The sequence below is a fragment of the Perognathus longimembris genome, chromosome 12 (genome assembly GCF_023159225.1).
Source record: "Perognathus longimembris pacificus isolate PPM17 chromosome 12, ASM2315922v1, whole genome shotgun sequence".
Classification (NCBI taxonomy): domain Eukaryota; kingdom Metazoa; phylum Chordata; class Mammalia; order Rodentia; family Heteromyidae; genus Perognathus; species Perognathus longimembris.
In genome coordinates this window covers 12,616,618-12,643,016 of record NC_063172.1, presented here as the reverse complement: position 1 = coordinate 12,643,016, position 26,399 = coordinate 12,616,618, and the positions used below count along the sequence as shown (strand labels likewise).

The window sequence follows — 26,399 nt, the reverse complement described above, 5'->3', positions numbered from 1 at the left end:
CTAGACAACTGGTTGGCTTTTTGATTAAAAACACTTAATTCATGTGGCATGTCATCTTTTTATGATCAGGATTTCCTTGTGGAGAAAACAGTTCACATTAGTTGCATGTAAAACCTTTTGCCTTGAAGTAAGGTGGCTAAATGCAAAACTCCTTCGTAAGTTTAAGATTCTTTAAATTAAAAGTAAATTGCAGAGTAAAAAAAGAAAAAGATGTGCATTAGCCATGCACCTTGGAGAAAGCATCCGTGTAGGGTACAGGCCAGACTCCCTTCGGCTTGGAAACCGTGGGAGGCGCTCACCATCCTGCCGCTGCCCCAGGACCAAGGTGGCTTTGTCTGCACATAAGCTCAACCAGACTCCCCTGCTAGCTTCCACTCACCCCACAACTTAATTGACGTAATGAGCCTTTGTGAAACTCACCAATGAAGCATGAAATATACTCATATGCTGCTAGGAGCTACCCAATCAATCAACGGGCTCCAGAAAAATAAAAATGCTGCTAAGACCAAACTAAGTAATTGCCAAATGAGTCACCATCTGTGTTGTCAACAGAGCCCACAACAGTCTGCACCCCGCTTCCTGCATGCTCACTCACATTGCACAGTGAGGTCTCCAGGGGAAGGTGGGGGAGGAGCGGAGGGGGTTTCAGATACAGGATGTGCCCCCCAAGTTTCTCTGGGGAAAGTCCATCGACTCAACTGGCAGGTCTGAGGTGTCTGCTATGTAGTTGGTGCCATGCGGGACACTGGAGAAGCAATGCTGCCAAAGCCTTTGTCACGTGGGTGATGAGGGAGAGCGTGTGAATGGATCATGTGACTGGGCTCAAAGAGAGGTGGAAGGAGATAAGATGATCAGACTAGACTTGGCCACCTCGCCTGAGATGTCACTGCTTCACCTGGGCGATAGGGTGATAAGGAAATTGCTGGAGAGGAAATAAGGTAACAGGCTCATAAAGACCTCTTTGGCCAGCACTAGCTCATCTCTCCTTCCACCTTTGCTCCTGAGCCCATGTATATAAATTCCTCCCTCATACAAATGCTAGTGCTAAATGAAGGCTGCAGTAATCGGTCTGGAGAAACAAATCAGCAGTGGAGAACTCATAAAACTGCCTTTTACAAGCAAAACTGAGTTAAAGAAATGCCCCTGAGGGAGCTCCCAATTGGAACTAGCGATGTTCCATTTCAACATCATTTCCCTTCCTTTGAGCCTCAGACCTGGCCCTACAAATCACAGTATCTTCAAAAGTAGCTAAGAGATGAGTCTTAGTTCCCCATTTGTAAGAGTAAAAACAGCAGTATCCACCTCCCAGGTTCTCCTGAGAAATAGAGGAGATGACCCACACAGTCATTCAACGGATGCTTATCCTGTGTCCACTGTTCTCCAGCTTCTGGGGTCACAGCACTGAGCCAAACAGACTTTGCAAGCTCCTAATCCTTGCACAGGGCAGAGAAAGGTAATACATTTCCATAATATCAAAATCGGGGCCAAGTATTTAGCACAAGACAGAGCTGGTACTAAATGCTCAATATGGATCTAACGGAGATGATCATTTTCACTAGAAGAATGAGCTCCTTCAAAAGGCCATGCTTAGCGGGGCGCCAGAGGCTCAGGCCTATAATCCTAGCTACTCAGGAGGCTGAGATCTGAGGATCACGGTTCAAAGCCAGCCCAGGCAAGAAAGTCCATGAGACTCTTATCTCCAATTAGCCAGCAGAAAACCAGAAGTGGCACTGTGGTTCAAAGTGGTAGAGCACTATCCTTGAGCTGAAGGGCTCAGGGACAGAGCCCAGGCCCCCCATGACTGACAAAAAAAAAAAAAAAGGTGAGAGGAAAAAAAAAGGGTGAGAGGAAGAAGACGTTCTCAGTTCCCACAATCACTGAATACCATGAGAGGAAAGACTGCAGCCAGTGGACAAGTGTTCCTTGGAATTTGGGGTACAAGCTCTAAGGTCAAGATGCAGTCACAGATGCAGTAAAAGAACCACAAAAAGTAGGGAGATTGCAAGGAGTGAGTTCTCAGCAATGCAGAATTATACCTCTAGCCGTGAGGCAGACAGTGAGGTAAGGACGGAGTGCATTGAAGCTGCCCACCGTCTAGACAGTCAGTCAGCCCTGGCTTATAATTGGAGATTGTTAATTGATAAGACTCTTACCACTCATATTGATTCGTGGCTGGTTCACAGAATAACTAAGTCCAGGATCTTCTTACCCCCTAGCACATTTCTTTTTTAAATTTATTCCACCCTTTATGACATTTCTTTTCAGGAAAAGAGACAAGGAATAACTTGCTTCCAAGATGAGTGGACATTGGCTGGTGAATGAAGCCACGTGAGCTGAACAAGTCTTCTACTAAGAGTTCACGCATCACAAAGAACCGGTGGGGTGGAATTACAAAAAAGCACGGCCTGGGAAGTTGCTCATTTTCAACTCAGTTATGAACACACAGCAACAATGACATCTTGCCTCTAAACCTGGGATAGAGATGCTGTGTACCTCTGAGGGTTTTCCACAAATCAGACCTGATGGCCACATTCAGCCTTGAGCTTCACAAGCAGCAGATGTCCCAACTGACTCGCTGTGATTGCACCCTAAGGAATTCAACGCTATTCCTTAATTCTAATGTCAATCCATTGTTAGTGGCGCCTAAATGCCAGGAAGCACCAGGCTTGGGCTTCAGAATGCTTTCAGGCTTTCTACATGTCCTGAGAAATGCTTGGTACCAGGCCCAGGTCCAACCTGCACCCTCCTCTCCACCTGCAGAGCCAGCTTTGTCTCTAATATCCAGGACCTGTTGGGACTCATACAGCTCTAGACCCACCATCTTAGCATTCTACTTTGCCAGCACTCCGCTTTCCCTTATTCTTCCTGCCCAGACCCCCCCCCCCCACCCCTTCTTTGAGCTCTCATTTTAATAGCTGAGATTCTTAAGGCTGGCACCTGCAGGCACAAGCTGCCAACCACATCCCACACCATGACTCCCCTATGATGGAAGATGGATGTGCTTTTTGATCTATTTCCTCACAAAAGGACTGAAATCTTTCCTGAACACCAATCAATTTCAGAGGCCTGATATCTGATGACAGGCATTTCTATGGCTGCTTGCTTACACTGTCTTAAGACACTGAGCTGTTTATAACAGCTTTATTGGCATAGGCTTTTAGAAATATCACAGTAATTCCTCATGGATAAGGAATAATAATCCCAATTGTCACAATAATGCCTCATCGATAAGGGAAGTGAGTGTGAGAGGAAGTAATGTGAGCACTTCACTCAAGCAGTCTAAGTTCAGAGACCATGCTCTTCCGCAACCAGTCTTCCTGAGACTTCTCTGACTCAAGTCGGGATAACCGTGTGGCAGAGGCAATAAAAAGTAATAGCCCAGAAGCCTCGCCATGAACACAGTCTTCTCCCTTAACAATACATCTGGCCACTTATCTATCCATTACCCATCTTTTCATCAGTCTAACTGCCATCTAATCCATCTCTCCACTCACCAACCCATCATTCCATCTCCCCACCCATTCATCTATCCAGACATCTATCCATCTATCTTCCAAAGAATTGGCCCCCAATCAATCCAGTCCGTCATTCTCTCATTTCATCCTTACATTCACCTACCCATCCATTTATCTTTGAATCCATCAACCAACCTATCCATTCATCCACCCACCCGCCCACCCACCCATACATTCATCTACTCATGGATTATACATCTGTTTTCCAAAACATTAATCTATCCATAAATTTTACCACAACCTATCCTATATTTATCTCCTTATCCATTCATCTTCCAGTCCATCAATCCACCCATCAACTCAACCAATCACCTACTAGCACAACTATCCATTTTTATAGATACATCTTTTCTTGACCTCCATCTATTCATTCATCCATCTGAATTATTCAGCCATGGGCTATGATGTCTAATGGCACCGTTTAAATGGATTATCTTCATCATCCTTTACTGTCTGAGATTTTTATGGTTTCATTTTTTTAATTCCCAAGGACAGGAAGATACAATTAATAACAAGCCCCCAAAGAATTTACATGTCATGGAGAAGACCAAAAGACAAATACACATATAACGAGAGCCAAGAGAGAAATTAAGGGTCTAAGAGAAGGAAAGGTGAAGTTGGCATGGTCCAATCAGAGAAAGACAGCTTGCTTTTGCATAAAGGTGCTACAAGCACTATAATGAGATAGAAAAGCACCACAACAGCATATATCGTGTTTCAAATTCTTACTCTTGGGGCTGGGAATATGGCCTAGTGGTAAAGTGCTTGCCTCGTATACATGAAGCCCTGGGTTCGATTCCTCAGCACCACATATACAGAAAAAGCCAGAAGTGGCACTGTGGCTCAAGTGGCAGAGTGCTAGCCTTGAGCAAAAAGAAGCCAGGGACAGTGCTCAGGCCCTGAGTCCAAGCCCCAGGACTGGCAACAAAAACAAAACAAATAAACAAAACAAATTCTTACCCTCTTACACGAGGGTATTTGCTCCCAAGGAGTCCTTATTAAAGGCAGAAATTCCCTAGGAAATTAGTCAAGCAGTCCTAATGCAATAGGATTAGCAATCATATGATCTGTGATTCCAGTATATTATTTTCTGAACCCCAAATCAGGGCATATGACAAACATTCATAGAGACAACCAGTCTATTTGGAACCTAGGTTGTCTTGGAAATTCTGCCTCATATAGACACTGTGTTGGTAAAATGTGCCTGGGAGATTAAGAGTTCTCTTTGTAGGAGCCTGGGAAATCTGGTTTATACATCTATCTTTTTAAAAATTAACTTATAAACTTTTTTAAAATTTTTTATTTATTTTCTTTGCCAGTCCTGAGGCTTGGACTCAGGGCCTGAGTACTGTCCCTGGCTTCTTTTTGCTAGCACTCTACCACTTGAGCCAGAGCACCACTTCTGGCCATTTTCTGCATATGTGGGTGCTGGGGAATTGAACCCACGGCTTCATGTATACAAGGCAAACACTCTTGCCACTAGGCCATATCCCCATCCCCACCAGCCTTCTTATTGTTAGCAAGATCACACCCCAGAAATCCTGCTAGAAACTAGTAACTTGCTTATTAAACTATTTCCATTTTTTTCTTTTTCTTTTTGTTGGTTGTAGGGGTTAAACTCAGGGCTTGGGCACTGTCGCGGAGCTGTTTTGCTCAAGACTAGCACTCTACTACTTTGAGCCATAGTACCACTTCTGGTTTTCTGGTGGTTAATTGGAAATAAAAGCCGCACAGACTTTCCTGCCTCCAGAGACTTTGAACAGTTATCCTCAGATCTGAGTTTCCTGAATGCTTAGGTTTACAACAGGCATGAGCCACCAGTGCCTAGCTCCATTTTTTTATTTTCTGTAGTTCCTCTAATAAACTTTAAGTCAAACAGTACTGACACATAGGTTTTTGTCTTTCAGGCCTTAACATTATATTGTAATATTACTACTCAAGGCTAGCACTGTACCATTTGATCCAGTTCCACTTCTGGCTCCTATTTGTGTTGTTTTTGGCAGCTCTGGTCTGACTAGCTGGTGAGGAGGTTTTATCATTTGATGTTGACACAAACAAGAAGTAGTGTTAGTTTGGATAAAATATTTAATTCTCTTTTGCTAATGATCTAAAATTGCTAGAGCTTGATCAGAAATTTGAAAATGACAATAACTAGAATTTCCTGAGCATACCTTACACTATGATAAATTGCACTATGGAAAAAGAAGGTTATATTAGTTGAATTGTGCTCCTGTGGCGGACATTTTAAACCTGCAGGAAGGTCCCTAGAGGTGAAGTGCTCAATGCTCATGGCTGCCTCCTTGGGAAACTCTTTGACTAGAAAAAAGAAAGACGGCATTTACAGTTGTTTGAGGTGCTGTAATATATCTACTGGTACTCCCAGCTGTCTCACTAAACTGGCTGTCTGTTCCAAAACCCATGTGAGGCTTGGAGGTTCCGGAAGTAGGTGCCCTTGTGTCCCGCAGCATTCCAAATGTGAGTGCAGCCTTGTCAGCATTTTGGTTCCGCTCAGCACCATATTCACACAGTCTTGCATCTGTAACTTCAGCAAGCCTTTCCTCGGCTTGATGGCGTGACCAAGATCCATACCCTCCATTGAGTCCAGTAAGTCTCCCACCTGGGGCCTGGCAGCCACGGCCTTCAGGCGCTGCAGTACACATGCTTCCCACTGGCCAAGTGCGTCCAGAAGAGTATGTGTTTTATTGATCCAAATCACACTGTGAGTGTGCAGATGGCACCAGGAGAGCAAAGCACTCAGCGTTCCTCTAAGTTGTCCATAGTTTACAATGACTTCTGCACCTTCCTTGTAACCTTGGTTGAAGCCTTGTTGAAGAGCAGCTGCTTTGCCAGCATCTACGCCCTCTCTGTAGCCTTCCTTGACTCGTCTTGGCATGTGGCTCCGCCATTCCCGCCGCAGCAGCACCGACTCGTCCGCTTCCTCGTCGAACACCTTCTTTTTTTTTTTATTTTTTGGCCAGTCCCAGGCCGTGAACTCAGGGCCTGAGCACTGTCCCTGGCTTCTTTTTTGCTCAAGGCTAGCACTCTACCACTTGAGCCACAGCGCCACTTCTGGCCATTTTCTGTATATGTGGTGCTGAGGAATCGAACCCAGGGCCTCATGTATACGAGGCAAGCACTCTTGCCACTAGGCCATATTTCCAGCCCCTCGTCAAACACCTTCTAAACTTTTTTTGATGGACACATGATATTTTACATAATTTTGAAGACTGGCATCACATTTTCATTCAAGTAAACATGGTTAGTGATCAACTCAGGGTTATAATTATCATATCCGTGACCTTAAATTTGTATCACTTCTTTATGATGAGTGCATTCAAAGTCTTTTGTTTTGAAGGATATAATATATTGTTAATTATAGTCATCTTGCTTGAGGCACTGCTGGACAAGTCCAGCCCAGCCAGAACATCCAGTACAGGTCAAAGGACACGCAAATAATTGTAAGAAGGAAAATAGTCCAGTGAGAAAGGAAGAAGAAAACTTGAGAAATTGTAGGCAATCCTTAGAAAAGCAGGTGAAAATCCACCCAACCCCCCGCCCAAATCCCACAGGCAATGAACTGGACTCTCCATATGTTATTTTCTGAGCTGCATTTGCATGGAGGGGGAAATCTGCCAAACCAGCTTTCAGGGACCCTAAGAAACGTTTAGGACCCTTTGGTGCTGTCCCTTCCTACTTGTTACTCTCTATCTGCAAAGAGGCAAGGCATTTCTCCCCCTGGGAAACAATGTCACCACACCAGGGACCTGGTGACCACTGTGGTGGAGCTGGCCAGCAGGATCATCTCTTGAGATGAGAGGAGGTCCCATCCTCACATATAAGTGCCACCAGGGGCTAGAAAAGTCACTCTTCAGGGTCAGATTGTACCTAAGGCCGGTTCTAGTCATCAACACCAGAGATCAACCTGTGGGAAATAAGAGCAATAACAAAACATGTGGTATCCTTTGTGTTGCCTCCAGAAGACTCACACTTCAGAGTTTATGAAGTGGCGGCCAGTATCACTTCCATTTTATAACTTGGAAATTAAAACACCCAAAGGTGAAGTAGTGGAAGATCACAAGCTAATAATTGAAAGGGCCAAAACTAGAGCCAGTGATCTATCTTTGGAGCCTGGGGGTTGGCCACTAGGCTATAAAAATAGTTCCACGGGTGCACTTGGAATGTCACCTCCCCTCGTTCTTTGCATCTAGTCACTCACTGAATCCCCACAAGGACCTTCTGAGGTGAGCCCAATTATCTCCATTTCACAGAGAAGGAAACCAGGTTAAAGGCCAACTCACCTAAGGACCCCCAGCTTGAAAGGGGCTGAGCTAGTGCTGAACCCTCATCTGCTGCCTGGCATCCTCATTCTGAACCTTTTGGCAAGGTCACCTCCCACAGAGCTGCTAACATTTAATAATAACAGCAACATCTGTCATTTACCAAAACCATTGGAAAGCAAGAGACTCCAACTTACACCTGTACCATCTCACTTGACGCTCACCTTACACAGGTAATGGGCACAGAAGGTACCCGTGACCCCACCCACACAGTTGCATCTCTTCCTTTAAATTGGGGTGCTATAAAATTAGGATGCTTCTTCCCGAACAAATTAGGTGATTTCCCCTACATAGAACTTTTTATGTATTCCTAGTCTATCCGCTGATGAAATAGCCTCCTTCCAGATTTCCTAAGCAAGCAGCAGGGGTCCTATTTTCTAACACCATCTCTGCCAACTCTCCTTGGTCCTTAACCAAGGCTTAGAGACCAACATGCAAGGAAATGCCTAGACCGATCAGTATTTGTAAGTTGGTTCTATGATATTCAGACTGCAGGCAGGGGGTTCTGTGAATGGCTCAAGGCCCCAGAATGTACTGCTCACTCTACCCTTGCCTTGAGTCACTCAAAAGGCTCAGATGTTGAGTGTAGGCCTTTGCAGAATGCAGGATGGGTTTAGAAATGGCCTATCATTTCCAGAAGAGCCAAACCATGAAGATTTGGATTTTCTAACAATGGCATTGCAAGTCTAATAGAGGTAGTAGTAATAGTAATACTACTAGTAGTAGTAGTACCTGTCTAACAGTAGTAGTGATGATAGTAGTGGTATTATTGTAGTAATACCAGTAGTATCAGCAGGAGTGGCCTATTAGTGGTGGTGGCAGTAGTGATAGTCGCAGCAGCAATAGGATCAGTATTAACAAAATACCAGCAGAGCACAGGTGACAATTAACAATAGCACAACGACAGGGGCAGCACTGACATGAGCAGCAGTAGTAGAACAGCAATCATATTTCCACAACGATATTACAGAGTAGTCCTAGTAGTGTGATAGCAATAGTTCTCACTTAGTACGCATTATCATGCATCACGGACTTCTCTAAGCCCTTTACATTAGAGGAATTTTAATTAACACAACTCATCGGATTAATATTACAAGAATGCGTTTTACAAATAAGAAAGCTGAGGTGCAGCTTAGACATAGATAGAATCTGGCCTCGGGTCAGACAGGCCACAACTCTGGGCAGTGATCGTGCTCGTCATTGCCTTCCTGATTGGCTGAGATATCATAACCAGATGCAGATGGAGTTTCCTTCCTTCCTCACTGCATGAAGTGCCGGTGTCCCAGGACCTGGAAGTCCTTCAGCGCTGCCTGGCATGGGGTCAGACTTTGGGGTCATGGCTTCGAGCTTGCCATGTCATAAGGCCCCCAGATGCCGAGGAGAGAAATAGGATTCTTTGGCTCAATCTTCTTTTCCAAGGCAGAGAGCCAGCAACCTACAAATTCTGTCAAACCTTCCTCTCTCTTATTCTGCATCTTTCTGTTCTTTACAGTCTTCCTCCCATTCAAAGGCAGAGGTAATAGCATTACCTAGGGTGATAATCTGTCCCACGGGTGCCCCTCATGAACAACTATCTCCTTGAGATCTTCAGGATGAGAAGTGGACCGCTAGGCTATGAGGAAGGAAGGACAGAGGGAACCTGCAGTGGAAGACAGAAAACTGATAGTAGCTGGAGGGATGGAAGGCAAGAAATCAGGGATTGCAGTTGAAGGGGTGAGCCCGGCCTGGCCCTACAGGGTCTTGAGGCATAGTTGAACAATTTGTCTTTGTTTTAAGGCCAGTGATAAACCACTGAAGGTTTTAAGAAAGAGGGTAGTGAGTCTGATCAACATCTTTCAAAACCTTATCCTGGCTCACATGTGAGGCTCTGGAGCGGACTAAATGGAGAAGGGAAGCTGGGCAGAGCACACACGAAGACCGCCTTAGCGTCGTCAGTCAGGCCAGAGGTGGACAAAGGTGGAGAAGGCTGGCGGTGGGCTTGCCACGGCTTGGTGGCTAACACCTCCCACCCAGTGTCCAGTTCTTGGGTGACTGTGAATAAGTCAGCCACTCCCAGCCTTCCATTCGTCAGCTGTAAATGGAATTATCCACGCCACTTTCTGTGCCAGATACAATAGTAATGGATACATGGAAACTCTAAGCAGCACATAAAGCCCTATGCATGCACTGAAACCTCCTTTAGCTCTCCAACCAAACTGGCCTACCTCACCGACCTCTTTACACCCAGCCTCACCAAATTTCTCCTTGATGATAATTTCTGAATATTAAATACAGACCTGAACAATAATCTCTATTGTAATAACTGGTTGATATTAGATATGGATCTAGTCGTAATTCCCCTATTGTATGTGTCTATATCTACTTGAACTTCCCCCATCTTAAGGTGATATGGGGGTGAGGGATGAGTGTGGGTATGGTTTGAACTCAGGGCCTGGTACTGGCCAGACAAGCACTCTGCCACTTCGACCACACTGCTGGCCCAAGATCCTTCCTAATCTGACTCAAATTTACCTTCCTGCCAATATATCTGATCACCCTTTTTCTTCATTCTGCCTATGCATCGTTGGGAGAGGGGCTGCCTCCCCCCTAAAATAAGCTGTGTCTTTTCTGGTCAAAAGCAGGAGCTTTTGCTCACACGATCCCATCATTTGGAGACATTTCCTGCGCTCTCCTAATGAAATAGAGGTACTTTCCATTCTCCAAGGCCCATTTTCCTGAATCTACTTCCCTATTCTAATGAGTCAAATGTTATTCTTGACTAGGAGTCCTGTGACATGCGATTTTTACTTTGTTCTTGGCATTTAATCAATTTTCCATGTGCTGGTTTTCTTATGTATATGAATCTCTTGCTACTCCCAACTTTAGTACAAATAAGAAAAAGTTAGGACCCCATCTGTATAGTACAAGCCACGTTGTTTCTCAATAAATGTTTCAATAGTTATGGTCTGGCTGGTAAAAATAAATGGTACAGAGTGAGATAAGTAGATAATATAGAAAATTATAATATAGAAAGTTTGTAATTGTTACTCATAATTGTCAACTTGATCACTTTTACAAGTGTCTAGGATATTAACAAAGTACACCCCTGGGTATATTTGTGAAGACTTTTCCAGAGACAATTAAGGAGCGTAGGAAGCTTTGCCCTCAATGTAAATAGCATGGGCTAATGACAGCTCTGCTCCTCTCTCTCTCTCTCTCTCTCTCTCTCTCTCTCTTTCTCTCTCTCTCTCTCTCTCTCTGTCTCTGTCTCTGTCTCATTCTTGTTCTTCCTGCCCCCTGGCTACCATGTTCCCCTTGTTCTCTTTACCACAATGGATTGAAACTGTGAGCTTAAAGTAAATCTATCCACCTTTGAACAGCTTCTCTCATATATTTGTTCCAGTGAGAAAAAGTCAGACTAACACAAAGTTCTTCAAGGTTTGTTCTGGATGTAAAGAAGCCTTGTTATCACTTAAAGAATATAACTCAACTAAATCAAAGGAATACCTTGATAAAATACCTTGATAAAATTTGAATGTCTTGTTATTGCTTAAAGAATTCAACTCAAGGGGCTGGGGATATGGCCTAGTGGCAAGAGAGCTTGCCTCGTGTACATGAGGCCCTGGGTTCAATTCTCCAGCACCACACATACAGAAAACGGCCAGAGGTGGCGCTGTGGCTCAAGTGGCAGAGTGCTAGCCTTGAGCAAAAAGAAGCCAGGGACAGTGCTCAGGCCCTGAGTTCAAGCCCCAGGACTGGCCAAAAAAAAGAATTAACTAGATCAAAGGAAAAGGACCTCTGAAGTGACCCAGATCAGCCCCCACTTTACAGGGGAGATTACATCGTTTTCGGTTCAGCAGCCCTCACTCAGGGCTGTTACAAACCATAAGCTCTGGCTGCGAATATGGCCTAGTGGCAAGAGCGCTTGCCTCACATACATGAGGCCCTGGGTTCGATTCCTCAGCACCACATACACAGAAAATGGCCAGAAGTGGCGCTGTGGCTCAAGTGGCAGAGTGCTAGCCTTGAGCAAAAAAGAAGCCAGGGACAGTGCTCAGGCCCTGAGTTCACGGCCTAGGACTGGCCAAAAAAAAACAAAACACATAAGCTCTGTCTCCTACTATGACGATGGAAACACAGCCAAAAATCACAGGCTTGTGGCAGCACCTTTCTTCCCTACTTTTCATCTCCAAAGCAGAACTGAGCAAAGGGGCTGGGTCATTTTGAGGAAAAGGGAAGGGAAGCTATGTGTCAGTTCTGGGATTCGTTATATTCATCGCAGTCCAAATCACAACACCCAGCTCAAGACTTCTCCCACCGCAGGAAGGATGGAATGGGAGAGCCAGTGAGTGAACACCTCAGAATCACTCAGCAGGCAAGCTGTCAGGGAGCAAGAAACAGCTGCAATTGCCAAGGAACTGAGCTGACTGGTTAAAACAATGGCGGGCACTCTAGATAGGGACAAGTATGGGGGAGATGTGGGGAAGACCAAGATTGTCTCTGAACAAAAGATATCCCAATGAAGTAGAGTGGGGGTTCGCTACAATGAAACGGGGTCCCCCCCAAGGGAGGGGATTCGTGGTTCCCCCATGAGTCCACCACACAGTCTCCAGCTACAAGATGACAAAAAGACAGATTTATTGGGGAAGTAAAAAGTGAACAAAAAGTGAACTGACCGGCCTTGGTCGCAGCCCGGACTCGGGAGTCGAAACTGCCGACCACGTGTGCAGGATCAGGGCCCAGACTCGGGAGCTGGAACTGCGTGACCATGTGGCCTTCCAGCCTGATTATAAGGCAAACATCACAGTCAAACTTGCCACACGCAGGTGACCAATGAGGATACAACACTTACAGAGCATACTAGACCTCACACAGGTGGCCAATAGAGTTACAGTCTGTCTCATAGTATCTATTTGAACCAACCTATCGTTCTAGTTAGAATTGGCGCATGCATGGATTTGTCGGGGCTCACACGACACAGGTGGATATGCCTACTCATAGGAGGGCACGGGTTTAACTTTGAATATTCCTTGAAACTTCCATGCTTCAGGTGGTCAAGCAGTTTACACAATCTTATCACAGCGAAGGGGAACTTCCCTGGATAGGGTGGGGGAGATCTTAGTGAAGATGGAGTTGGCTTCTGCTCTAATCTGACCTGGTGTCCATCTGACGCCCCTCCACAGTTAACAATGGCGCTGGCCACATCTGACCTCCCTATTACACCAAGTCTTAGCAGAAAGCCCAGTCCAGACTTGAATGCTGACATCCCACCCTGAGCTCTTGAAGCTGATCTGCAACCCCAGCACTGTCCCTGAGAGGAGAAAAGGTTGAGCTCCCTCTCTGTCTATTCATAGAATGGAAGCCAGGATGCTGAATCAGTCCCCTTGGCTTTCAGTAATCCATTGCTTGTCCTGGATTTTCACAATGGGAAGTGGGAAGGGATTGCAATGTCTGCTTAAAAGCAAGGACACTAATGTACTGATGGCCCTGCGTCTTTTCCAAGTTGAGACATACAGCTGTGGAGCAGAGGAGGGATTCAAACTCAGGCCTTCCGATTCCTTGGTTCAGAATTTTCAGTAGCCTGAGAAACAAGCCTTGCAAAGTGAGTCCTCAGGAGATGAGAGCGAGCCCGGTGCTGTTTCTCCCCCCTTCACCAGCTCAGGGGAAGCCCACCTCTGTAGAGTGAGGCAAGGGGGAAGGGAGGCAGATGAGCTACCTCTCGTTCTGAGTTACCATCCCGGATGCAGAGCTCCGAAGAGCTAACAAGTTTGGCTGAGCTTCGGCTTTGTGTGTGTTAGAATGGAATTCCCTAGCAACAGCAGCAGAAGAACACACACACACACACACACACACACACACACACACACACACACACACACACACGAGCTCTTCTCCATGTCCCTCCAGGTCCTTTTCCTCTTCAGCTACTGTGGCCACTCCATTCTCATGCCATTTTCCTTCCCCTTAAAACTGGCCCACATTAGGGCAACTCTTGGTTTGTTTGTTTGTTTTGTTTTTGCTGCCAGTCCTGGGGCATGGACTCAGGGCCTGAGCACTGTCCCTGGCTTCTTTATGCTCAAGGCTAGCACTCTGCCACTTGAGCCACAGCGCCACTTCCAGCTTTTTTCCATAGATGTGGTACTGAGGAATCGAACCCAGGGCTTCATGTATACGAGGCGAGCACTTTACCACTAGGCCGTATTCCCAGCCCTTAGGTTAACTCTTTTTCTCCCCTGAATGCAGAACTGTGACAGCCCTCCATTGTAGCACAGCACCGACCTGAGTCACAGCCTGCAACTGAAAGCAAAAGAACGCAAAGAGCACCACAACTGCCATTCTTCCCAAGAACTTTCTGATACCAAGACAGCTACAGAATGGCCTGGAACCCATGCTCGGTCCCCAGCCCTGTAGCCCTTCAGTGAAGGCACACAACTTGGAGCACATCAAATCTCAACTGAGGATGGAGCCACTCAAGGTTACCTGTGAACCACAGCTAGACCTGTGGCAGCTGGCTTCCCTCTAGCTTGGCAACGTGGGGTGAGAGGCAGGGAGGCCTGGCTGCGGTCCTCCTCTGTGTGTTTCACTAAAGAGCCTCATCCCTCTTCCAGGCCCTCTTGTCCTCCTACCCTTTATATGTGCAAAGTCCAACGAGCAGAAATTCAGCTGAGCTCCTCAAGCAACAGGAAAGATGGATGCCAGCTTCCTTTTTGCTGAGCAGTACGATTCTGAATCACTATGAAAGCACTGTGATACAGACTTTCTGTGGAGATTTAAAAAATCAAAAAAGAACCCACACTAAAACAGTCATCTTAACACTTCCGAGAAAACGTATCGAAAACAGTTCTTTTCAGCTCCAACAACTTGCATTTAATAGATCATGGGTCACAAAAAAGCGAGTTATTACTGGAAAAAGGTCAGTTCCGTATCGCTCTCATATGCCATGCTGATGTTGCCACCTAAGTAAGGCAGAGGCTCAGAGAAGAGAAGCGAGCTTCCCAAAGTCACTGGGTTGGCAGACTGGATCCCAGGGACTTCCCCTTGGTTTCGAACTTGAATGCCCGGCAGAATTCCCCGGAGCTGTTTTAAATTTGAATTGATTCTGTATTTCTGGGTCCTTGCAATCCCAACAAATTCCCCAGTGATGCTAATGTTACTATTGGCCCAAGAAAACACCTGCCTTACAGAAGCAACATCAATTTCATGTAACTTAGCCCGAAGAAAAGGGGAGAGGAAAGTCCTTATGAGTAACAGGTAGAGATGACTGGGTCTCGCCATTCATCACCACCTCCAACGAGGACACACACACACACACACATACACACATACACACACACACACTTGACACATTTATGTGCCGAGCAGAGACGACCCAAGGCCTCTGAATTGTAAAGATCAATCAATCCCACCTCCGAGAGGATTGCACTAAGACAGAGGATGAAGAATTCACCCAGCAGCTAAAGACGGTTAATCCCTTGGACCAGGTAAGGAAAAGTCCAGAAAGAAAAAGGGAAACACCCATGTAGCCATGCATTTGGTTCCTATGTGACCTCTTCAAAAGACCTTGGTGGCCACAGAAGCACGATTGGCGTCTGTGGCTCTTCACACTGAACTGGGCCCCAGGTGACCACGGAGGGCTCTTTTCTGCGGTTGGTTTGGCATCCTAGCAACCTAAACATTAAGGCACAGAGGTAAAAACAAAGTTTCCAGAAGGGTATCCCCTGCCGGCTGCCCCCTCCAGGTGTAGCAAGGGCTTTCTGCAGCTGCTACACAAACAAAGGTGTGTAATCTCCACCTACTGACTGTACGGGACAGCACAAGCAATTTACACAATGAAAGCCACACACACACACACACACACACACACACACACACACAGTTGCAAAGGATGCAGTGTAACAGAGCTGCGGGTAGAAATAGCAGCTCCAGCTCCGTGTGCCATGATCTGAACGAAAACCCATGTTTTGAAGTCTAAGGCTCTGAGAAATAAATAGCATCTTAAAAGTCAATATTATGACGTGGTTGTCAGCAGGAAATGGACCAAAGTGAGAACACATGCTGTATCCCCGGTGAAGTTCCTCTTCCGTGCTGTGATGTTTGAAGAAGGAGTGGGAGTAGGAGCTGAGGAGTCAGCCATGCCTTCTGGGATTTGAATCAGCTGAGCGATGGAGGGCCATCATCAAATCCCCACATGCAAACTATCAGCAAGTCTTTTGCCTCCTCATCCAAAGACACCTAATCCAATCTATTTCTCTTATCCACTCGCCACCTGCCACATCCACAGTACTGTCATCTCTCGTCTGGACCACAGCAGAGCAGAATCCTGCCTCCCATAACTGTCACCCAACAGTCCATTCACTTTCATTGATCATTTCTTCAATTAATTTTCTTTTATTTCTAATTTATTCACACCCATAACATAAAACTTACTATCCTACCATTTTTAAGTACACAGATCAGTCGTGTTAAGTATATTCACAGCATCCTGCGACTGATATTTGAACCATTTTTCTTCTTATGAAACTGAAACTCTGTACCCATGAAACAACTCTCTACCACTTCCGTCCTCTTGCCCCTGGCAACCACAATTCTATGGTCTCTTCCTGGTGAAGTTGACTGCTCCACTTATGCACTCATATGTGTGAAATTACATCGTATTTGTCCCCTTGTGACTGGCTTAGCTACATTCAGCATGACTCACACAGATTCATCCATGTTCATAGTATGCCCCAAATTTCTCCACCTTTTAAAGGCTGGGTAATAGGGCAACATGTGTGTACAGATATTTGGTTGATTTATTTATCAGTTGATGAACATTCCGGTTGCTTTGATGTTTTAGCTGCTGTGAGTAGTGTTGGCATGAAGATGGACACGGAAATATCTGAGTCCTTATGTTCAATTATGTTGGATACCTAACCACAAGGGGTACTGCTGGATGGCATGGAAATCTCCTTGAAAGTGTTGATGAGCTGCCATTCTGTGTACGGCAGCAGCCATTCTATGGGTGTCATACACCCAGCACTGCGGTGTTGCGTTAAGGAGAAGTTGGGCATGATGCTTTGCAATGTACAACATTAAGCAGTATCTCTGGCCTCTGTTCATTTAGTGGAATGGCGCTTCCCCAATTGAGACAACCAAGAATGTCACCAGACATTGCCAAATGTTCCCTAGCAGGAGGAAAAGCAGCAAAATGGCCTGTGGTTGAGTTAGATCATGACTGTCCCCAGCCCAAACCCTCCTGAAGCTTTTCCATTCAGTTTGGATCCAAGTCAAACCTGACAATGGCCCACAAATCCCTGCAGACCCATCCTGCTGTCTTCTGAGATCTCAGCTCCATCCACTTCCACACACTTGCTAATCACTGGCCACCAGGACTATCTATCCACCCCCGGGCACGTGTGTAGATTCCCACTCTTGCCTGGAACAGCCCGCTCAGCTGTCTGCATGGCCAGTGGCAAATGCTCGCAATGTCACCTGCCCCAACGACATGAAGAGGCCCGTGTCTGCACATCATGATTTTTAGGAGACTGCCATTTTACTTGATTGCCTTGATCACCATCTATACTGTTCTTTTTTGTTTGTTTGTCTATGGGATAAAAATACAACTTATCATCCAAACTGTAAGATTTTGAGATTACAAGAAAAGGGCATGCTAAAAATAACTAACAAGGGTTAATCAGCCAGGATTTTATAATATCTCTAATTATCTGTCTCGTAGCCTAGGTCCTGAGTTCAATGAGAGCAGGGATTTGGTCTACTTGGTTCCTCTGTTTTTCCAGCCTCTACAACAGCATCTGATACATGGGAGGCACGCAGTGTATATTATTGAAGTACTATAAACCCTGGCTGGCTTCAATCATTTTAACTATGAAAATAAGGTATGGTAACTATGACAACCTAGAGATGGCCATGAGGAATAAATGATCCTCCCTAATGTGCCCTCAGAACCTCACTCAAGTGCTGATTTCTCTCTGTTTCCAGAGAGAAAGAAAACTTGAGAACTGGAGAGCCCTGTAGGCCCTGGAAGAAGAACTCCAGAGCTGGAGGCCGGGGTCCAGCCCCACGCTCCTCAATCCCAGCTGAGTCTGAGAATAGCTTGGTGTGTGACTGTCAAACACCAGTGTCCAGGCCCACACCACGCCCAGTGGAAAGGAAGCTCCCAAGGCAAGGCTTAGGTAGGCAGATGGCACAAAGGTTTCTGGGGGAATCCTGGTATGCAAGGAGGGCTGAGTCTCCTGGAGGGAGCAAGACCTACTCATCTCATGGTGAAGAACCAGGCCCAGAGGGAGACCACACCCACAGTTCCACTCCACGTGGATAATATTGGCCTGGGTCCTCGCCTTGGAACAACTGGAGGACATTGGACGTGGATTTGCACATCTTCCACTCTGGGTTCAGTGAACCAAATTCAAACCAGGTTCAGTTCTTCTTCAGATCCCCCAGAACAGACACTGGGTCACCTCTATCTACCCACCTGGCTCCCACCTCCAGCGTCTCTTGCCATCCCCTCCACGCTCTTGTGGCTGCCCCTAAAGCACGGTGTCACCCAGGATTCTCTGGCTTTTAATTAGTTCCAGCCAATGGGTGGACCCAGGACCAGAGGACAAGGGAGAGGGGCAGTGACCCTAACCCACTAGATTCTGTAAGAGGGCCTCAGCAGACAAATTCAATGCCCCCAGTGGTCAATTTCACACAGTCAGTACACACAAGACAGTAAAATCTACCCTGGAGAGAAAAATTGGAGATTGGCCTATATTTATAGCAAAGTACAGACAGATACGAAAGAAGCTTTTAGGAAAACAGAACAAAACACACAAAAATTATGGAAATCAGCTTTGTTCCTGGTTCCCTTTGTCTTGCCGTTCTTGCTAATTATACACCTCCTCCTCTGGTACAGTTTGTGTTGCTCTTTTCCTAATCCGCTATTTCATAAACAACATTCAGACCTTCCTACAATCTCTCATGACACTTTCAAAAGGGTTTCTGCACCTAGAGAAATAATTCCCCCATTGTCCCTGGGGACAGTAGGGACAATGAAGCCCCCTGTGTTTCTGGCATCTCAAACTTGACCCATGCCCGGAGTCATCATTCTGAGATCGAACCATCCCTCCTCAGAAGGGCTGGGCACCATCGCAGACAACCGGATTGGAACTTCCCACAGAAACGTGTTCACCCACGGCTCATAGTTTGCCCTCAGTGGAGGACTTTACCAAGGTCATAGTGGTTAGTGAGGCTGAAAGTGAGCAGGGTGAGCTGACTTCAACTCTCCACGACTGGGTGCCCTTGGACAAAGCACTGGCTCTCTGCACACTTCCATTGGACCTTCTGTAGAGTTGGACATGTGATCCCGTGTTGTGTGAGGACCCGTAGTAGAGAGAGAACTATGATGTCAGTTCGGACCCCGAGAGGGCTGTGAAGAGGGATGGGATTTGTGAGCTGTGGCAGTGATGAATGTTGAGCTCGTGACATATAGTAGGTGATCGACAAGTAGTAGTTATTGTAATCTCATAGGGTTTTGTGGCTCTTATAGATCATCATGTATAAAATAATGGAAACAAGAGAGGCATTGTAGTGTGTATTAAGCACTTGCTATGATTCTCTCATTCTCATTGCTTGATACAGGATGATATATACCAGCTGCAAAACCCTATGAGATAAAGATAGCTAGTATTTATTGATCACTTACTATGTGCCATGAACTCAGCTTTCCCATTAGTCCAAACAGATGTTCAATATTCAGCACAATGTTTGAAAGTAGATCTAATGACATAAGTGATAAAAGGTCTAAGGTAGTGGGTTGGGGATATGGCCTAGTGGTAGAGTGCTTGCCTTGTATACATGAAGCCCTAAGTTCGATTCCTCAGCACCACATATATTTAAAAAAAAGTCAGAAGTGGCGCTGTGGCGCAAGTGGTAGGGTGCTAGCCTTGAGCAAAAAGATGCCAGTTGACAGTGCTCCGGCTCTGAGTTCAAGCCCCAGGACTGGCAAAAATAAAGAATAAAAAATAAAAGGTCTAAGGTAGCAAGTTCCGCCCTGCACTCAGCTCGGATTATTCTAACAGCTCTGTCGCCCTTGGACAGTCCCCTTGGGAGTCACCTTCTCCTCCCCAAGAAGAACAACGGGGACAGCAGACGTTGCTCTTAGAGTGATGACAGTGAGAACTGTCAGCGAAGTTATAAACTTGTCATCAGCTCTAGGACAAGTGAAATTCCAGACACTTTTCAATCATAGTTTGAATTCTAAATCCGTAGAAAATGGGAGTGGAAATTTACAAGTCAAGTCTCATAGCCTCGATGTAGAGACCACGATTGTCTCAGTGATCTTTCTTACAGAAAGCATTGCTTTCTGGAACACTGAGCTAGGAGGGTAGAAAGTCTGGGGGCTTCTCCTGGGTATACCACTCGCTAGTTGCATGGCCTTGGGGGTGTGGTTCCTCAGTGGCTTGCTTGTTAACAACACAGGTGTGGAGCTAGATGGTAGGCATGTGGCTTTCTATTTAATTACAGCACTCACAAGTTCGGGGAGGAGAGATATTTATTGTTTATAACAGTCCATGTGCAGAGAGGAGGTAGGCTACAGGTAAGTCCACTGTAAAGCCAGGGAGGAAAAGCCTGCCTTCGTAAAATCTCCTCCCCGCTATTAAGCCTGAAGGCTGGGAGGAAATTAGGACCATGGCGGGATGTGGGAGGGGATGGGGTTGTGGTGGCAGCAATTAGCCTGACAAAGCGGACCAGGGGCTAGGCTGAAGAAAGAGGCCAAACAGACTAGCAAGGCTAGGTGACAGGTGCAGGGATGGGTGGGCCACTGGTGAATGACAAGATAGCTTGGGGCGAAGGAATTCTTGACACTTTGGGAATAAAAGCCTGACTGAAAGGGCTCAATGACACAGAAAAGGTAACAGTCCAAAAGGGCTCCACCCACCTGGGGGTTTGCTGTAGTTCTAGAAAGTCATCTAGTTTGGAGTCAATCATCTTGCAAGTGCTGAAATGCCTGAGCCAATGTGGCACTGATCTATTTTTCCTGGCTGAATCTCACATCGTCTCAAGATGCCCATGAGCCTAGCTGTATCCAGATTTGGCCAGAGAAAACTGAGGTGGGTAAAATAGTGACTTCACCTGAGGTCTGACAGGTTAGTCACCGCTCTATGCACGCATGCCACACAGCTGCTGGGAACATAGATTTCTAGGGAAGAATGGGAGTTGGGGCTGCAGACGAACAGATCTGCACTCTTGAAAGACCCTAGAGGACATAAATGATTTTAAATACGAGCATGTTTACCTTCTTAACTGTCTGGTATTGGTGTTGTTTGATGTGTTTGTGCTTAATGAACTAACTTCATAACCATGCAGTTCATAGTGTATTTTGTCAACTGAATGTCGTTTCTAATATTTTAAGGGGAAATATCCTGATGGATATATGTCCATTGTCTCGAGCAGTTTTTGGATGGAGGGGGCAGCAGACTGACGAGTCCTTCAAAGCCCACTGTAACATATATATATATATATGGTTTGTTTTGTTTTGTTTTTTGTCAGCCAGACGCTTCTGAGCTTCACTAAGCTGGTGATCAACCGTGCAGGCCTGAAGACTGAGGTGCCCGGCATCCACAATTGACTTTGGGGACTCAATAAACCCATCAAAATCAGACTTCTTGGCAGAGACCCTGGAAAAGGAGGCTAATTAGTGATTATTTCTCAGGTTTGTTTAGAAGCGACTCAAACTGCCCCCTGGGGATAGGGCTAACATTCGCATCTCCTCAGCCATCTATGACTGTCAGACAGGCGGAATGTCAATCGGAACATCAAATACAATCCATCTCCTTGAACTTTATTACCAATGTGCCTTTTCTCAACCTCCTGAGAAATCCAATTTCTTTGACCAAGGAAAGTGAATGCAGAGCCAAAGCTGCCCCTGGTAACGATCCCTCCCTCCTCCACTGCCCCTTTACTGCTGTCTGTATGCAGAGACCCGGCTGGAACTGCCTTCAATGCAGTCCCCACCTCGTGAGCTGAGGAAGCAGTGTCGCCTTTTCTGGAATCCAATCCATCTCCATCAGGGCCCTTCGCCCACAGAAGGACGCATGCAGAGGTGAGGGCGGCCTGCCTGGCTGCTCAAATTCCAGCCCCAGGCCCTGCTTCCCAGGCCTTTCTGCGCTACACCATAGCATCACACACAGACCATGGGCTAGCTCCAAGTCCTGGAGCTCACAGCTACTCTCTGTTTATCTCTAGGCTCTGGAGTCAATGAACACCACTCCATCTCTCTAAGGTTGTGCAGATGGAGGAAGTTCGTGCTTCGGGTATAAGCCGCTTGTGCTCCGGTGCTCAATCAATCAATGCAGTAATTACTCATTGCTATCATTACTTTCACTCTGATGAATAGGACCACATGGAAAGAAGGGGCGGAATGGGTGCTGGGGCCTCACACCTGTAACTCCTGTCTATTCAGGAGGCTGAGGATCAAGGCTTGAAGCCAGCCCAAGTAAAAAAGTCCATGAGACTTTTATCTTCAATTAAATACCAAAAAAATGGGGGGGTGGTGGGGGGAGAAGAGCCAGAAGTGGAGTTGTGGCTCAAGTGATAGAATGTCAGCCTTAAATGAAAAAGCTAAGGACTATCCAGGTCCTGAGTTCAAGCCCCAGTACTGGTATAAACCAGAACCAAACAACAAGAACAAAAAGCCTGAATACAACAAACTCAGTGCAAAACCCATCTCAATGGCGAAGCAGACCTCACTCCGTTTCTCTCCAGCCCGTGTGCAGCTTGAGTTCAAGCATGACGGTGGGCATTCTCTTAGCAGGGCAGTCCTGGGGGGGGTGGGGTGGGGGGTGGACAGCAACTTCCAGTAGCATGTCCTCTTTTCATTTGCTGCCCCCCCCATCTGACAGTCTCAGGGAGACTCGCCATCCGCCTTGCTATGACACTTGCAAAGGTCATTCCCACGCCAGCCCCGCCACATCCACACACAAGCCCTGTGGCCTGGACGGAAGGACTGAGCCACAGCTCTGGTCAGGGCTCTGTCGGGCAGGGCCTGTCCTTGTCCAGCCCCCTCGCTGCTGCTCCAGCGCGCAGCCCCTCCCCTGCGTGGATGTACTGAGCTGAATTGTGCTCCCCTACCCCACAAATTCATCATCTGGAGCCCCAGCTCCAGCTCCCTGGGAAAGGGGCCATATTTGGAGACACAGACCCTTGCTGGAGGTGACTGGGTTAAAATGAGGACCCTGAGGGGGTCTCCCACCCCACTGCCTGGCATCGGTATGAGAGGGGAGGATGGGGACCCACAAGTACCAAGGATGCAGGAGGCCCCGGAAGAAGATGGCGCGAGGACCCCCGGGAAGTCCGCCCTGCCAAGCCCTCCATCCCAGACTTGTGTTCTCTAGAACTGGGGTGATAGGTGGTGGTGTGCTGTCCAAGCCACGGAGTTGGAGGCGATTCATGGTGGCAGTCGGGGCCAACAGAATGCCATTCAGACCCATCCGTGACATTGAGGCTCCGCGGAGATAAAGTGCAGGGACTCAGTTCGTGCAGCCTTGGTAAGTGCTGCTTCTAGTGGCTCACATTCACGGTGGCACTGGATGGTGGCAGGGAGGGAAGTCACAACACTGGAAGTCACACGTCTACAGACTCCCCAAAGCAAGGCAGGGGACACGCCTGCTAATTCACCCCCATTCCACACATCCATTGCCAGTCACCTCACTGGACTGCTCTCTCTCTCTCTCTCTCTCTCTCTCTCTCTCTCTCTCTCACACACACACACACACACACACACACACACACACACGTGAAACCACATACAAAGGGGACTTGAGTTTCCCCTCCTCACCTTCTGAACTCAGCAAGACGTTTCAGATCCGAGGTGTGGTGGGGCTCCAGATTGCTTGGGACGGCGGGGGAGGGGCAGGCACAGGGACTGAAACCTAAGCAGCCCCACCCCAGCCGGGGCAGCCCACGCTGTCCAGCCGTACACAGCAGCGCCGGCAGAGCCAGGTCTTGTTCAATTCAGTCTCCCTCCCAGCCTCATGCTGAGCAACTAAAATACCCTGTGTATGTGGTGTCTGACATTTCTTCCTCCAGTCCTGGGGCCTGGGATGACAGCTATGTGCCACAATACCCAGCTCTAGCCCTTACAGTTTTTACACCTGGCAATGACTTTGTTCTCCTAGGATTTATATTTCCATTAAGAATTACTAAGCAGGGCTGGGGATATGGCCTAGTGGCAAAAAACATCCATCATGAACCTCTTCCTACAGGGACAAAACATTTCCCACCAAAATGATTGAAGGGGGGCTGGGGATATGGCCTAGTGGCAAGAGTGCTTGCCTCGTATACATGAGGCCCTGGGTTCGATTCCCCAGCACCACATATACAGAAAATGGCCAGAAGTGGCGCTGTGGCTCAAGTGGCAGAGTGCTAGCCTTGAGCAAAAGGAAGCCAGGGACAGTGCTCAGGCCCTGAGTCCAAGGCCCAGGACTGGCCAAAAAAAAAAAAAAAAAAAAAAGAATTACTAAGCACACCCAGATTCACTTCCTGACTTAAGAGCCATGCCCAGCATTTTCTTAATGTTTCCATGGTGGAGCCAGTGCGGTGAAGTGCCACCGAGGGCTGGGACTAGGCAGAGTCTCAGGGGAATTTACATAGTACACGTGCCACTTGTGGAAGTCAGAAGTCCTGCTTTCTCATTGGCTTAAGACGAGAAGGAAGTCAGAGAATGAACCTGTCCACTGGTTTAGGAAGAGAGGGGCTGGGAATATGGCCTAGTGGTAGTGTGCTTGCCTCATATACATGAAGCTCTGGGTTCGATTCCTCACCACTACATATGCAGAAAAAGCCAGAAGTGGCACTGTGGCTCAAGTGGTAGAGTGCTAACCTTGAACAAGAGAAGCCAGGGACAGTGCTCAGGCCCTGAGTTCAAGCCCCAGAAGTGGCAAAGAAAAAAGGTTGAGAAATACATCTATCAGCTGGGCCCAGCCACCCATTTACACTCTTCTGAGCACTCTTTTTCTGCCCACCAAATACCTGGACCTCAAAAGTACAATCCACAGGATGCGGAGTTGTGTTTGCAAGACTGTTTACCAGATTGGAGTCATCAGATCCCTGGTCCAGAAAGTTCTTGGCCTTATTAGAGAAAGAATTCAAGGACGGCATAGAGCAGACGTTAAGTAGGAGCTGATTTTTCAGTGTGGAGTGGAAGTAGAGCATACGGCAGGCACTCTTTGGAGGGAGAGGAGGCAGGCTCAAGGGGAGCAGCATGGGTATCCCAAGACCTCAGGTTTTTAATGGGGTGTGTGGATGGATGTGGTGGAGGGCAGTCCTGAAAACCTAGAACACATGGCATTAACTTCAGGTCGTCAACTCCTCCAACATGTCGGGCAGGGTAGGACACAGTAGGGCAGGCTTGGCCTTGGGGAATCAAACCAGGGTTGGCTTTTTTTTTTTTTTTTTTTGAGGACTGTAGGCCTTTGAATCAGGCAGGCTCTGCTGCTGTATGTCAGGGGTCATTGCATTAGTCAGCAGGACAGGCTGTGATTCCGTTACAACGTTCAAGGCATCCTTCCTAGCAAGGTGAACAGGGCCAAGCAGCTGACTGGCTCAAAGTCCATGGCTTGTCAGTGGCGGCACAAGGACCCGCCTCAGACTGTCTAGTACTTTCCCCCAGGTTGTAGTTGGCACCCGCAGGGTGGACCTGCCCAACACCTATTGTGCAGGCCTTCCCACGCTTTATATCCTCCCCATGCGGGTTATCTTGGTCTCTGCTATGTCCTCACTGTGACTACTTGTGATCAACAACAACAACAAAATCTTCAAACAAGCAAAGTCCGTCTGCTTGTGTTTAAAGGCAGCAAGAAGAGAAAGCTCTGGCTCTTGGGGAGGGGGGAGGGGAGCACCACCCGTGTGATTTTGCAGTTTTGGAGATAAAAGAGAGATTGGAGTCAGGCGTGAGGGCGGGAGAGCTGCTTCTCAGGTGCTGGGTCTCCGCGTAGGTGCCCAGAGGCAAGAAGAAAGAAAGCTTTACGTAGAGCAAGCGGGGTCAGTGTCACACCAATACCTGCGGGACCCTGGCCAGTTCCTGGAAATCAGCATGGCATAGGCAAAGAGCCATTGTCCCTTGGATTTTGACATTGTTTCCCCAAACGCCCCCACCATTGTTTTAATCCTGGCCAGTCCTATTTGTGGCTGGGCCAAGAGAAGCCCCACGTGGTGACCCCAACTCGCCTCTCCTGGCGGTCTCACGCTTACTGACATGCCTTTGGAGGGTGGGAGGCAGGTTTGGCTCCTAAGGATGGGACACTGAGCTCTAGCCCCTCCCCCTCCCCACGCTCAGCACTGCCGCTCGGGTGCTGAACACTCGGGTATCTATGCACCTGCTGCCATGCTTTAGTCGCCCTTCCTTCCTGCAGCCCTTCACGGGGACCATTAGTCTACAGTAGTCACCTCTGCACTCCAGGAAGGCACCCTTGTCAGGGCGCAGGGGTTGATGGGAGCTGTCAAATGGATGATCCCAGCCCCCACAGGAAGGCTCGGTGGGATCCCACCCGGTCCACTGACAGCTTGCCCAAGCTGTCTGGAAATTCTC

The 26,399-nt window shown here is 47.2% G+C and overlaps 1 pseudogene; it reads right to left on the bottom strand.

Moving 5' to 3' along the window:
- Positions 1 to 5,835: 5,835 nt before the first annotated feature.
- LOC125360577 lies at positions 5,836 to 25,925 on the bottom strand (annotated as a pseudogene).
- Positions 25,926 to 26,399: the final 474 nt, after the last annotated feature.